Source organism: Colobus angolensis, unplaced genomic scaffold (genome assembly GCF_000951035.1).
Source record: "Colobus angolensis palliatus isolate OR3802 unplaced genomic scaffold, Cang.pa_1.0 Scaffold166, whole genome shotgun sequence".
In the NCBI taxonomy this organism is placed as follows: domain Eukaryota; kingdom Metazoa; phylum Chordata; class Mammalia; order Primates; family Cercopithecidae; genus Colobus; species Colobus angolensis.
In genome coordinates, this window is record NW_012114777.1 from 3,609,897 (window position 1) to 3,624,828 (window position 14,932).

The 14,932-nt window shown below is 43.7% G+C and overlaps 1 protein-coding gene and 1 pseudogene across 4 annotated transcripts in view; one reads left to right on the forward strand and one right to left on the reverse strand.

Annotated features, from left to right (window-relative positions):
- The window catches only part of RGS20 (regulator of G-protein signaling 20), a 123,739-nt gene that overhangs the window by 78,242 nt on the left and 30,565 nt on the right, over nucleotides 1–14,932 (reverse strand). The gene's annotated exons all lie outside the window — the stretch shown is intronic.
- Nucleotides 9,003–9,466, forward strand: LOC105508689 (annotated as a pseudogene).

A 14,932-nucleotide genomic window follows, 5' to 3' on the forward strand; every position in this document is an offset into this window, starting at 1 on the left:
TGAGCCACCGCGCCCTGCCTAAATTTTTGTAAAGAGTAGACTATCCTGTAAGAAATAAAATTGTCATTGCTTGAACTTCATATTTACTTTCATACAGATTGTTTCCTACAAAAACCTAGTAATACCCCACACTTATATTTATGCTATAGTCCAGAGGTAGACAAACATTTTCAGTGAGGGACCAGAGCGTACCTATTGCACACTTTGCAGGCCTCCTGGTCTGTCTGCAACTACTCAGTTCTGCCTGTATATCACAAAGGAAGCCTCAAACATCAAACAAATGAGCATGGCTGTGCTCCAATAAATCTTTATGAATGCTGAAATCTGAACTCTGTAAAATTTTCGTGTGTCACAAAACCTTCTTCTTTTTTTGGGGGGAGGTGGGACAGCATCTCACTCTGTCACACAGGTTGGAGTGCAAAGGTGCAATCCACGGCTCACTGCAGCCTCAGCCTACTGGACTCAAGTGATCCTCCTGCATCAGCCTCCTGAGTAGCAGGAACTAAGGCTTATGCCACCACACTTGGCTAATTTTTTATTTTTGCAGAGGCAGGGTCTTGCTTTGTTGCCCAGGCTGGTTTCAAACTCCCAACCTCAAGAGATTCTCACGCTTAGGCCTCCTGAAGTGCTGGGATTACAGGCATGAGCCATCATGCCTGGCCTTATTCTTTTGACTTTTTCTCCCAACAATTAAAAAATGTAAAAACCATTCTTGGCCGGATGCAGTGGCTCATACCTGTAATCTCAGCACTTTGGGAGGCTGAGGCGGGTGGATCATTCGAGGTCAGGAGTTCGAGACAACTCTGACCACCATGGTGAAACCCTATTTCTACTAAAAATACAAAAAATTTAGCCAGGCATGGTGGCGGGCGCCTGTAGTCCCAGCTACACAGGAGGCTGAGGCAAGAGAATTACTTGAACCCGGGAGGCAGAGGTTGCAGTGAGCCGAAATCCCGCCACTGCACTCCAGTCTGGGTGACAGAACAAGACCCTGTCTCAAAACAAACAAGCAAACAAACAAAAGGAATAAAAATAAAAACCATTATTAGTGTTCAGGGCATACAAAAGCAGGCAGAGGGCTAGAGGTGGCCCTGTGCCTTGTTTGCTGACCCCTATCACAAACAGAAACTCTTCATAGACTGTTTATGGATAATTGAGAAAAGGAAGTGCAGATTCTAAAGTAGTAAGATCCTACTGGTTATGTTCAAGAGCTTCCCACCATAACTTCATGATCATTTAGCATGTAACAGCACAGAAGGCTGCACATCATCAGAACCTAACGAATCCACATTTCTGCCTCTAGCCCAGGCCATTCCCTGGCTGCCATACACACAGATCCAACCAGCTGCCTGGCACCACAGTTGGAGCTCTCCTGGGCATCACTAGGGTCTAACATGGAATCCAGCGTCTCCCCCTCCAGCCCGTCTGTTTCACCTCCTGTCTTCTCCATGGCCACACATGGTGCCACCATCCACCTACATCAAGGAATCACCTTGATTCCTCATGCATCACTCATGAGCAAGCTCACTGCATCTCCATGACTCACACCAGGCCTGCACTGCATCCCTGCTGCTTCTCCTAGGCTGGCGGACCCATCTCTTGTCTGGATGACTACAATACATTCCATATCCACTGCCTTCCCTCTCCCCTCACAGCTTTCTGTTACAGTAGCAGAGTTGAGTAGTTGCAATAGAAAGCACATGGCCCACAAAGCCTAAAATATTTACTAACTGTTTTAAAATAGAATCTAGACCCTGTTAGTCCCCTCCTGTGGGCTTCAAAGGCAAATCCTGACACTAGAAAAAATCCAAACTCTATCAGGGCCTAAATAATGCACAATTTTTCCTATGTTTACATGAGCAAATGTATCACATCTTACATTTAATATCTGAAATGATTTTGTGGAGATTTTGAGATCCCATTTATTAATGGGGAAAACTCAGCTTCAAGGAGGTTGTCTAATGTGCCTGACATTCAGTCAGTCCCACACAGGCTTGAATCTAGATCATGTGGTTCAAGGCACGGACGCATCTGTCACCCCACAGAACTGTGCCCCTCACAACCACAGCTGCACATGGGCCACAGTTCGATGGATTTGAATCATTTGTGTAGGCCGATCAGCGAAGGTTGCTGGAGTCCTTTTCCCAGCAGGTCTGCTTTGATTTGAATGGGCTAAGAGAAACTCCAGCACATTACTTTGTCCCACAGGGCCTTAGCATTCCCAAGACAGTTCTCCGGGCTAAGCTGATAGAATGTTTTTGTCTGCAGTTCCTAGGATGTGTGTGGGAGAATCTCTGCTCCTCGAGGTTTCAGTTTTCTACAGTTTGTACCAAAATATCTACTGAATTTTAGATCTCCCTCCCCCTTGGTGTGAAGTGTCAAATAGTAGATATGTTGAACAAACAGATCTAAAATTGAAGAAATTTCAGACTTGAAATGTTCAGTGGTTATACACTTTGGACTCTTTGCAGGGAACCATAAGCAATTTATAACCTTTCAGTGAGACAAAATAAGGCAGTTGGATACAGAGACCCAGGACGAAAACCTCCTTACTAATGTATTGGGTAAAAAGGCACGTAGAGGACCTGTTTCAATTAAGAAAATGTAAGCTATATGTAGCCTTCTAATTATCAGAGTAGATTTGATCGATTTCAACAAACGTTTTCTCTATCTAAATTCGTATTTATAGTTTTCATAAATGCCCTCATGATTTTGAATACAGATCACTAGAAGATAAAGAAAAGAAATAAAGCCTTTTGGGCTGGGCGTGGTGGCTCACACCTATAATCCCAGCACTTTGGGAGGCCGAGGTGGGTGGATCACAAGGTCAGGAGATCGAGACCATCCTGGCTAACACGGTGAAACCCTGTCTCTCCTAAAAATACAAAAAATTAGCTGGGTGTGGTGGCGGGCGCCTGTAGTCCTAGCTACTCGGGAGGCTGAGGCAGGAGAACGGCGTGAATCTGGGAGGTAGAGCTTACAGTGAGCTGAGATCGTGCCACTGTACTCTAGCTTGGGAGACACCGCGAGACTCCGGCTCAAAAAAAAAGAAAAGAAATAAAGCCTTTTGTTTAGTTTATGACATTTGTTTAACATGCTCGGGGGGTGAGTTTTTTGCTTGACTAGATTTTGCATAATTTTATCCTTTTTATACTTCTTAGTACTCTTTTCATCCTTTAAGTCAAGTTTATTCTACATGGTCTGGTTATGATGTTCTGGTGTTTTTGTTAATAAGTATTTCATTTTGCCAAAAGAACAGGACAGCCTAGCCAGTCACTCAAGGGGCTGAAGGTGACGTATGTGTTTGGTAAAAACTTAGCTTTAGTGGGAATTTGACAAATTTCAGGTTGTTGCATAACTAGATCCCCTCACTCTTGTGCCTTGACTTAAATCTGCCCACAAATGGTAAGAAGAGCAGTCCTTCTCGGAATACGGAGGTCAGAGCAGTGAAGCTGGCTGTCATTGAAGCTGGCTGTCATCACACTAAGGAACTAAAGGCTGAGACAGTAAGCAAGAGTGACATGACAGGTGAGACTGAGGTAAGTCCAAGGCCTTGGGGATGCACACATCAGTGCTATCCTCCTGGCCCAGGTCAGGAGAGTCCTGCTACTCCACCTCCAGGTTTACCATTTTCATCCCAGCTTTAGAGTAGAATCTAACTATTTCTATATATTAGTATAGTATTTTTTTTTCAGGAAGCAAATGCCATAGTCAAAATAAAAGAGCAACAATGGCAACAGGAAATCTAATATGAAAATTAATTATATTTAAATCATTCATGGAGATAATGTTAAAATTACAGTCCCCACAGACTCTCCTCTGCAAAGGTCAACCAGCTGTTCTTTCCAGAAAATAGTGTTAGCCTTTTCTTAATATTTTTTAATATTGTTTTCTTATTGCCTATATCTTATAATAAGCCCTATATATCTATATAACATGAAGTAGTTAAATGTGGGTTTTACTGCGAGTGACTATTCTGAATGCAGTTCTTTCTGTAACTAAATTTTATCTAAATTCTTCAGTTTCAGGAGGTCATTTTTGGGGGGGTCTATAAGTGACAAAGATTAGGCCAAATATGAATTCATAAACATGTCAGTAAAATTTTTCCTGGATATTAAGTCATGGTACAGGTCTTTTATATTAAGTTTTTTTTGAAAAGAACATTGTTCAAATGGTGAAAATTTTAGAAACTGTACCAAATAGAAATATATCAAAATATAAATGTTTAAAATCAAATTATCCATAGTCAGTGGCTTAAAATAATGATAAATATTAGAAGAATATTGGTAAGAGGTACCACTTACTGATACTCACTTGAACCCTCTGCTGTACATGTATTATGTTAAAGCAAGTATTCGTATCGCTGCTATTCAGATTCAGAGGCTCACAAAACTAATGATCAAAGTCAAAATTTGAGCCCAATTCTCTTTCATTCCAGCACTCATGCTTTTTACATTACACAACTGCAATCCGAAGCACAAAGAGTTGCAAAATCATAACACACTTCTTTTTTTTTTTTTTTTTTTTGAGACGGAGTCTCGCTCTGTCACCCAGGCTGAGTGCAGTGGCTGGATCTCAGCTCACTGCAAGCTCTGCCTCCCAGGTTTACACCATTTTCCTGCCTCAGCCTCCCGAGTAACTGGGACTACAGGCGCCTGCCACCTCGCCCGGCTAGTTTTTTGTATTTTTTAGTAGAGACGGGGTTTCACCGTGTTCGCCAGGATGGTCTCGATCTCCTGACCTCGTGATCCACCCGTCTCGGCCTCCCAAAGTGCTGGGATTACAGGCTTGAGCCACCGCGCCCGGCCACTAACATACTTCTTTTCTTTCCAATGTTTTCAAACTGACAAAGCATGTATTACATTTTACACACACAAATGGTGAATTTTAAAATACACATTTTCTGAATTACACTGGAAAAAAATGATATAAAAGAAAGATAACAATGTAATCAACAGAAAATTAATTCAAGAAAAATGTCAATAAGTCAAAGCAGATCACTTTGTTTTTCAGACAGAATCCTGCTCTGTCATGCAGGCTGGAGTGCAGTGGCGTGATCTTGGCTCACTGCAATCTCTGCCTACCAGGTTCAAGCAATTTTCCTGCCTCAGCCTCCTGAGTAGCTGGGACTACAGGCACACGCCACCACACCTGGCTAATTTTTTTGTATTTTTAGTAGAGATGGGGTTTTGCTATGTTGGCCAGGCTGGTCTCAAAATCCTGACCTCAAGTGGTCTGCCCACCTTGGCCTCCCAAAGTGCTGGGATTACAGGCGTGAGCCACCGCGCCCAGCCCAAATCACTATTATTATGCAACAATTAAAAAAAATCAGATAAATAAGTGAAATTACATTTCTAAAGTCATCAGAGAACTGTGAAAGCAAAAAGATTACATAAACTAAAATTTCTGAGTGAGAGAGCTCTTCCAAGCTGAGTAGTCTGTCACTAGCTGTTTTTTTTTCTGAGGGCTTTTGCTGACCATTAGCACAAGCTGAGGATATAAAGGGACTCTTTTCTCATGCGGGAGAACAAGTCCCCTTCAGTAACAAGACATTCCTCAAACACATGGCTGGGTCCTACAAGACATTTATCAAATGTGGAAGACATATGGGGAAGGTGGAGGCAAAGAAGAAACTTAAAATCTGAAGGGAAGACTGAGTCTTCCATTCTTTTGAGACCAAGGAGATGGAAGTCCACCAGGCTTTCATTCTGGAACCCAGGAGAAAATTCTCAAGGAACAAGAAAGAACCGGGGGTTAGGTAAATCTTATTAAAACTGCAGCCACCAGCCTGGGTAACATAGCCAGACCCTCATCTCTACCAAACATTTTTTTAAAATGGCCAGGTGAATTGGCATGTGCCTGTAATCCCAGCCACTCAGGAGGCTGAAGTGGGAGGACTGCTTGAGCCCAGGAGTTCTAGGTTATCATGGTGCCAATGTACTCCATCCTGGGGGTGACAGAAGGGGATTCCATGTCAACACAAACAAAAAAACCCCAAAAGTGTAACCAGATCTGACCCATTCTAATATCTGCTGGCCTGAAGTGATCAGCCCTTCAGTCCTTCATCCTTAGACAGGAAATCCCTCCAAGGGAGATTCCATCCTTGCTGGTGGAAGAAATTACCAGAACCTACACAGTTTCTTTATATACAATGTCTACATGTAATAAAAATTACTAGATCTGTGAAGAGAGATAAAAATGTGATGAATAGAAAATAGATATAGGCACACAGATGATCTCATTGGATTTAGTAGATAAGAATTAGATGGACTAAACTGATGAAAAGATGGGAAATTTCATCAGATAAATGTATTAAAATGAATCAAATTAGCATACTACATTTAGAAGAAAACAAGTTCTGAAATTAACAACTCACTATATGGTTTGACAAAAGACTTAGACACAGAGGAAGACAGCTTAATTAACTAAAACACTGGTCAACAGAAAATATTCAAATTGAAGCAGAGAGAGATGAGAAATGAACAAAACAGATCAGACAATAAGAGACATGAAGGAAAAAGTCTAACATATGTATGATTTGGGTCCCAGAAGCAGGAGAGAAAGAAAGAAAGCCAGACGAAGCCATATTTGAAGAGACACTGAGTGAAAATTTTCCTAAGTTGATGAAAGACGTCAATCCACAGATACAAGAAGCTCAATTAACCCAAAGCAGAAAAAATAAAATGAAAACCATATATAGGCACATTATATTCACTGTGTTACGTGAAAAACAAGAGAAAAACTTTGGCCAGAGGATAAAAACATTCTACCTTCAAAGAAGCATAACTTTCCAACAGAAACTATGAAAGTCAAAAGATATGGAATGAGAGTGTAAAGGCAGGCCAGACTGGAAGAAGAGATTTGCAGTGCGCGCGCACACACACACACACACACACACACACACACACACACACACAGAGTTTTGACAGATGGCCTGTATCCAGAATATATAAAGAACTCTGACAGATCAATAATAACAATAATAAAGTGGAGGTGCACACCTATAGTCTCAGCTTCACAGCTAATTGTGCCACTGCATTCCAGCCTGGGCAACAAAGGGAGACTCTGTCTCAAAAAAAAAAAAAAAAACCAGAGAGAGCAAGAAAGAAAGAAAAAGAAAAATGGGCCAAAGGCTTGTGGAGGCATTTTAAATAGAAAATATACAAATGACTTGACCCAAAAACATATAGGAAGATACTTAACATCATTAGTAGCCAGGGAAATACAAATTAAAACCACAATGAGATACTACTACACAGCCACCAGAAATGACTAAAGTTAAGTGGGCAAACAATACTAAGTACTGGTGAAGATGTGAAGCAATACACACTTTGCTGGTGGGGATGGATGTAAACTGATTTGGACTATGAAACAGTTTTGCAGTATCTACTAAAGCTAAACATACACTGGACTTATTACCCAACAATTTTTATCCTGGACATATACCCAAAGGAAAAAAGTTCATCAAAAGGCATGAATGAGAATGTTCATATTAGCATTATTAATAATAGCTCCACACTGGAAACAACTAAAATTTCTTCAGTAGTGGAATGGATAAATACACTGTGGTGTATTCACACAAAGGAATGCTGCACAGCATTAAAAAATAACAATACATACAACAACAAATGAATCTCAAAAACATAATGCTGAGCTAAAAAACCAGATGCAAATATTAAACACTGTTGAATTCCATATGAACTTTAAAAGCAGGCAGTTTAAAAGAAGTTGTAAAAGTGGTTACCTGTGAGAGTCCTGAATGGGAGGAAGCGAGATGGGCTCTTTAGGAGAGCACGGGGCGCTGAAAATATCCTGTATCTTCATCTAGAGATGTGGTGAGTGATTTTGGCCCCAGGGGACACTTGGCAATGTCTACAGACATTTTTGGTCATGGCATCCAGGGAAGGGTGCTACTGGATCATCCAGTGGTGGAGATAAGGGATGCTGCTAAACCTCCTACAGTGCAATGGAGTTATTCTATTCAATAACTCCCTTCAGTAAGGAGTTATTCAACCCCAAATCTCCACAGTGCTGAGGTGAGAAACCCTGATCTAAATGGTGGTTCTGTGGGGGTACACTTACATGAAGTTTACTAAGTTCCACTCTTAAGATGTGTAAACTTTACTGTAAGTTACATCTCAAGTAAATGAAGTTAAAAGCTGTCATAAACCTCACAAAAATACCAAATAGCTCATCACTAATAAACACAGAAAGACACTGTTTCAGTTTTAGAAATACTCTAATTCATTAAAGAGTCCTAATAACCGAAATTTGCCGGGATTATAGTAAGTCAGGAAGAATTAAATTCTTTATGTAAAGTCCCCCTTAAATGCAAAGAAATATCTATATCTTTCTTTATGGCAGGAGATATATGAACTATATCTGGGTAATCACTAGAAATAAATATTTGTAACAACAAAATGAATGTATATGGAAGACCCCATACATGTAAGATTCTTTTGGAGTCATCAAAAGATGAACAGAGAAAAATATACATGTACTTTTTTTTTTTTCTTTTAAGTCAGGGTCTCACTCTGTTGCCCAGGCTGGAGAGCAGAGGCAAGATCATGGCCCACTGCAACCTCAGTGTCCCCAGGCTCAGGTGATCCTCCGGCCTCAGTCTCCCAAGTAGCTGGGACTACAGGTGTGCACTATCACACTCAGTTAATTTTTTGCATTTTTTTTAAGAGATGGGGTTTCACTGTGTTGCCCAGGCTAGTCTGGAACTCCTGGGCTCAAGTGATCCACCCGCCTTGGCCTACTAAAGTGTGGGAATTACAGGCGTGAGCCACCACGTCTGGCCACATGTACTTTTTAACAGTAGTCTAATCTGAGTTCTATGGATAATGACTTCCTCTCACTAATTATCAACACGACTTTTATACAAATTAAGAAATCTATGGGCGTGCTCTTGGGCTGCTCTCTGGCCAGCACCCTCTCCCATGTCCATAGTCTAACCCATCTCTTCATTTCCCTCAATCTCAGATGGAGCATCCACCAAAATGCAGATTTTTGCAAATATCCTTACAGGGAAGATCATCACCCTCGAGGTTGAACCCTCAGATACAACAGAAAAATGTAAAGGCCAATATCCAGGATAAGGAAGGAATTCCTCCTGATCAGCAAAGACAAGCAACTGGAAGCGGCAAGTAACTGGAATATGGACATACTTTCTCTGACTACAACATTCAAAAAGAATCTACTCTTTTTATCTTGTGTTGAGACTTCATGGTAGTGCCAAAAATAGGAAGAAATCTTATCCAACTCCCAAGAATAAGCATAAGAAGGTGAAGTAGGTGTCCTGAAATACTGTAAGGTGGATAAAAATGGCAGAATTAGTGGCCTTCGTTGGGAGTGCCTTTCAGATGAATGTGGTGCTGGAGTTTTTATGGCCAGCCACTTTGACAGGCATTATTGTGGCTAATGTTGTCTGATTTATTGCTTCAACAAACCAGAGGATAAGTAATTGTGTATTAGTTAATAAAAGACGTGAACAAAAAAAAAGAAAGAAAGAAAAAAAAAAAGAAAGAAAAAAGAAAGAAAGAAAGAAAGAGAAAAAGAAAGAAAGAAATCTAGTAGTCCCTTAAATCTCATTATCATTCCACCCTGAGACATAAAAGTCCATTATACAGGTGAGGTAAGGAGTAGGTTGCATAATTCTTTCCATGGTTGCAAAAATCCAACAGCTGTGTAAGTGTTGGTTCTAGCTATTCGGCCCTAAAAGGGTTAAAGTGCCTGGTGTCCTTAGCCTAAGAGCAGCAGTACAAACTTGCACTCTAGCCTTGAGCAACCACAATTCAGTCAGCTTCAGAGGGGCACAAATGTAGACAAACCAGATAGCAGGGCGTTCTCCACTACTTCACTGTTGGACGGAGGTGCACATTGTACTACCCAGCACCTCAGGAAGCCAAGCTATCAGATAACTTTGCATGAGATGCCTTTGCCTAAAACTCAAAAGCTCATATGAAAAGGATTTTACACTTTAGGATAAAATACATGCTTAACTAGAAATTGAGCATTCCCAAATCAGAAAGGTCAACTGGTTTTAATAACTATTGAAATAACTCATGTAAAATATCACTGCTGGGCAACAGAGCATATTACTCATATTTCACAAGTGATTCCCCGTGCAAATAGCTAGACTCTAATCAGCTGGATTAGAATCAAGGTAATCTACTCCGTGAATTTATAATCATGTAATATTACGTTGAGCACTCAGCCACATCAAACTTGATTGTGAATGGCCTCTCCAAGAGCCCATTCAATTGTACTACAAACTGACTCACTCCAAGCAGCATCGCTAACTCTTGAGCTAGCTGCGCAAAGTAACATTCAGGGACCATCTCAGATGGTGCCGGGTAGTCAGTGACTCACACTTATTGTACTAAACGCTAAGCTCTGACTCAGAGTGAGCCCTATTAGTTGCTGACTGACACTGTACTTGTTTGAATAGAAGCTCACATTGTGAGTCACCTGGTGTTGCACTGAAAACCAATCTGAAATGTTCCCACTTGGACAGTGATACACATTATAATCATATTGGGACCTGACTTGACACATGCGATTTCAAAACTAAGTTCTGCCAAACTGGCTTGGGAGCATGCTAGAAAGTCACTCCCTTCTTAATGCCCTGTCCTTCTGTCTAAGAACATGTAGTAAGTATCCCAAGATGCAAAGTCAAGAGTAGGATATTCATGCAAGAGGTTTCTTGGGGTTAAAAAAAAAAAGTAAGATACTCAGTATCCAGTTCACACACTGGAGAAAACCATGGTTTCCTTTTTCAAGGATGCAGGCATCATTCCTCGAAGTACCTTCCCTGGAAGACACACCATCCCTATAAATAACTTTGTAAGACCAGATGTTCACTAGAAAGTCTCTGCTGTATAATTCTTAAACTGTTAATATGAGGGCTGAACCTTTAAGCCACCATCTGCATCTGTCCATGGAAGGTGAAAGTGGTTAGATGGCCACATGCAGAAATAAAAGAACAGTAGGATTTCAGGAATTGATACTCAAGTGCCTGGAATGAAACCAGTTTCAGGCTACTGCATTAAAATAAGAAAGCTTTTCTCCTTTACTGTTGCTACTCCATAAAATCTAGAATCATAAAATCTTCTGTGTAATTCTGAAGGCCTTTTCTAAAAGGCTTTGTTATAGGAAAGACCTTCAAAGCCAGCTGGAAGGGTATTTTAAGAATTCAAGAAAAGCTCAAAGATGATTTCTAAAACTGCTACAAGAGATTAACAGAATTTGCAATCAAATGTATACCCAAGTGGGGCCTAAAATGCTAATGCTGGCTCTGACAATAGCTTGATCTGTTAACCTTACCTTACCTGAGGCGAGTCATGTGGTCATGTCTTATAATGTGAGGGACCAAGATAAAGCTGTGGGACAAAAGTAGCCATGACATGACTGCCTGGTCCTTCTTGGTGCTAGAGATAGCACATGCTTGTACACTTTTTCCTTATTTATACTTTCTATCTGTTAACAGTTCATTAATCCGTAGTAAACAGGAAATCAGCAGTGTGGTGTGTAAGAGCCCTGGGGAATGAGTCAGAAGTCCTCATTCTATTTTGGCCCCTAATTAGCTGGAGATCTCTGGCCCAGACCCTTAACCTCTCTGAATGTTTCTTCATCCGTAAAACGAAGGAGGTAGAATAAGTAACCTGATTTTCATCATTCTGTATTTTTGTTGTAAGGGATGTTTCAGCTAAAACATTTACAGTGATCTCAAACAAGTTAGCACTTCAAGCTCCTAAGGTACATTTTCAGATTCTCTTAAACTGGCTGTTCATCAGCCCTGGCAACACAGCGAGATCCTGTCTCTATAAAAATTAAAAAATTAACCAGGTGCAGTGGCAGATACCTTAAGTCTCAGCTACTCCTGAGGCTGAGGTGGGAGGATCCCTTGAATTTGGGAGTTCAAGGGTGCAGTGGGCCTCAGTTTTGCCACTGCACTCCAGCCTGGGTGAGAGAGTGAGATCCAGTCTCAAAAAAGAAAAAAAAAAAATGACTGTTTTTCTAATTTTGATGATGGACATGTGTTTCATTATGCATACTCTTTATAGTATACAAAAATATGCATTCTGTTACTGATCTTATTTATAGTTTGAAGTCTAGCCAATTTAGCCTCAATATAATAATAGTAATAACAGCTTTTGCTTGGTATGTGCCATCCCGTTATAAGAGCTCTATGTTATTAATTTACTAAATGCTGTCAGCTAGCCCGTTAGGTAGGTACTCTTTTTTTTTTTGTTTTTTGTTTTTTGAGACGGAGTTTTGCTCTTGTTGCCCAGACTGGAGTGCAGTGGCTCCATCTCGGCTCACACAACCTCTCCCTCCCAAGTTCAAGCAATTCTCCTGCCTCAGCCTCCAGAGTAGCTGGGATTACAGGCGCCAGCAACAACACCCAGCTAATTTTTTGTATTTTTAGTAGAGACGGGGTTTCACCATATTGGCCAGGCTGGTCTCGAACTCCTGACCTCAGGTGATCCCCCGGCCTCGGTCTCTCAAAGTGCTGGGATTACAGGAGTGAGCCACCACGCCCGGCGGAGGTAGGTACTCTCATTATCCCCATTTCACAGATGATGAAACTAACGCCCAGAGAGGGTAAGTAACTAGTCCAAGGTTATGCAGTTAGGTTGGGATCTGAAGCCGGTTACAGAGCTCAAGACTCTCACTGGTTTGGCGAGATTGCCTCTCATATGCGTTACTAATACGTGATAAAAAAAAAGATGTCACTTATGGCCAGGCTCGGTGGCTCACTCCTGTAATCCCAGCACTTTGTGAGGCCGAGGCAGGTGGATCACCTGAGGTTGGGAGTTCGAGACCAGCCTGACCAACATGGAGAAACCCCGTCTCTACTAAATACAAAAAATTAGCCAGGAGTGGTGGCGCTTGCCTGTAATCCCAGCCCCAGCTACTCGGGAGGCTGAGGCAGGAGAATCGCTTGAACCTAGGAGGCAGAGGTTGCAGTGAGCCGAGATCACACCATTGCACTCCAGCCTGGGCAACAAGATCGAAACTGAGTCTCAAAGAAAAAAAGAAAGATGTCACTTAATGAACAGAAGATAAACAGGATGAGACCCAATAGAAAATTACGTTTTGAGAAAAAAAATATTTTAACGAAAACAGTAAATTGCAAACTGTGGTTGTGCCAAAAAAACTTACAGACAGAGTAATTTCACTAGAAACGTCCTTGTCAAGTTTGGGGAGGAAGTCAGACCGTTTTGCGAACCTGAACATTTGTTTAGTCAATTCCACGGTGTGGAGGCACTAGGAGTGAAATGAAGCCAAGCTACTCCAGGGCCCTGCCACCTGTGTCCCAAGCAGGGTGGCTGGAGACTGCTGCAGAAGCCCCTTGCTCCCCACGCGCCAGGGCAATGAGGAGCCCGCGTGCAGGTGCCTGATTCCGCTAGCCAGTGGGCGAGGGTCCTGCCGACACCGAGGGCACCAAGGCTAGGGTTTTGACACCAACGAACCCCAGTCAGGTGACTGGGGAATGTGGGGAGGTCGACAAAGAGCGACAGGCTTTTGCTATTTTTTTTTGTTTTTTTTTTTTGGAGACGGAGTCTCGCTCTGTCGCCCAGGTCGAGGGCAGTGGCGCGAGCTTTTGCCAAATTATGAGACGGACAGGAATCGAGGAGATTTCCCTGTAGCGCTGTCCACCTTCCGGATAGAAATCCTGTCGACTACGTTCACTTCTCCACCCCGTGCATCGCCGGTGGTCCGTGAGCAGCAGCTGCTCCCCAGGGATCCCCCTCGCCTGTCCGGGACGAGCGCTCTGCACCGCCTCGTCCCCCTGCTGGGGTCGCTCGCTGGCCCTGGCTGCTCGCCAGGGTTTTCCTTTGATGCTGTCAACTCCGGGAAGCTCACGTTGCAACTCAGTGTCGGCGCGCCGCCTCTCCCAATGCCCCTTCCCCACTCACTCCCCCACAAGCGTGGAGGGAAGTGGGTGAGGTCGCGGCGCCTATAGACCCCCTCCCGGCGCCCACTCTCTCTCGCCCACTTCTCTAGCAGCCAGAGGGCCGCAGCGCACGCAAACCTTTCCCCCAAACGCCCACCCCCCACTCTTAACGAGTTGCATCTCTCAGGGCTCCTCCCCCACCCATTCCTCCGCCAGAGCTGGGTGGGGGGATCGCCGCGCACACAGAGACGGGAAAACCACCCCTGTCCCCGAGCGCTGCTTCCCTAGAGGCCCCTGGCCCGTCCGCTCCCCCAACGCTGGAGGATACCCGCGCACACAGACCCTCCCCTCCAACGCCCACCTCGGTCCCCAGCAGCAGCCCGCACCCCCACCTCCCGCCCCCAGTCTCCCGCCCTCCGCTCCCTGCTTTGCAGTCCGCAGTCCGGGCGCCCAGACTTGTTCCGACTTCCCAGGGCAGCTCCGAGGGTGCGGAAGATCAAGTGCCCGGATTTGTTCCAGGAAAATCCCGGCGGCGCCTGCACGTTAACTGCCCTGGCGCAGGCGAAGGATGGAGGGCACTTCTCTGTTCATTCGGTTTTCAAGAGCATGAACAGAGGCTCCGAGTGAACGCCCACACCTAGTCGGTCCTCTGGGGTCCATGCGCGGGGCGCCCACTTCCTCACCCTGCCCCTCAGTGCCCCTGCCCCGGTTGCACTTCTCATAAACGCAGGCGCTGCGATTCCAGGAGGCTCTGTCTCCTTTCCCTTTCCAGCGGCGCTCAAACCATCCGCCCCGGGCGCCTGGCCCCTTCCTTATCCTCTCCCTACACGGTGAGAACGCCGGCGCTTCCATCCGCCTGGACTTTCCAAAATATGCTTCAGGTGATCAGTGCGATTTCTAGGGTCTAAAGTCTAGATTCCTGCGTTCCCCACCAAGTCACCGACCCGAGGCCGCAGAGGTGGAATCGCGGACGCCCTGGCAGGCCCGGGACATACTGATCCTGGTGGCGCGAAGCCCCTCTTCGGG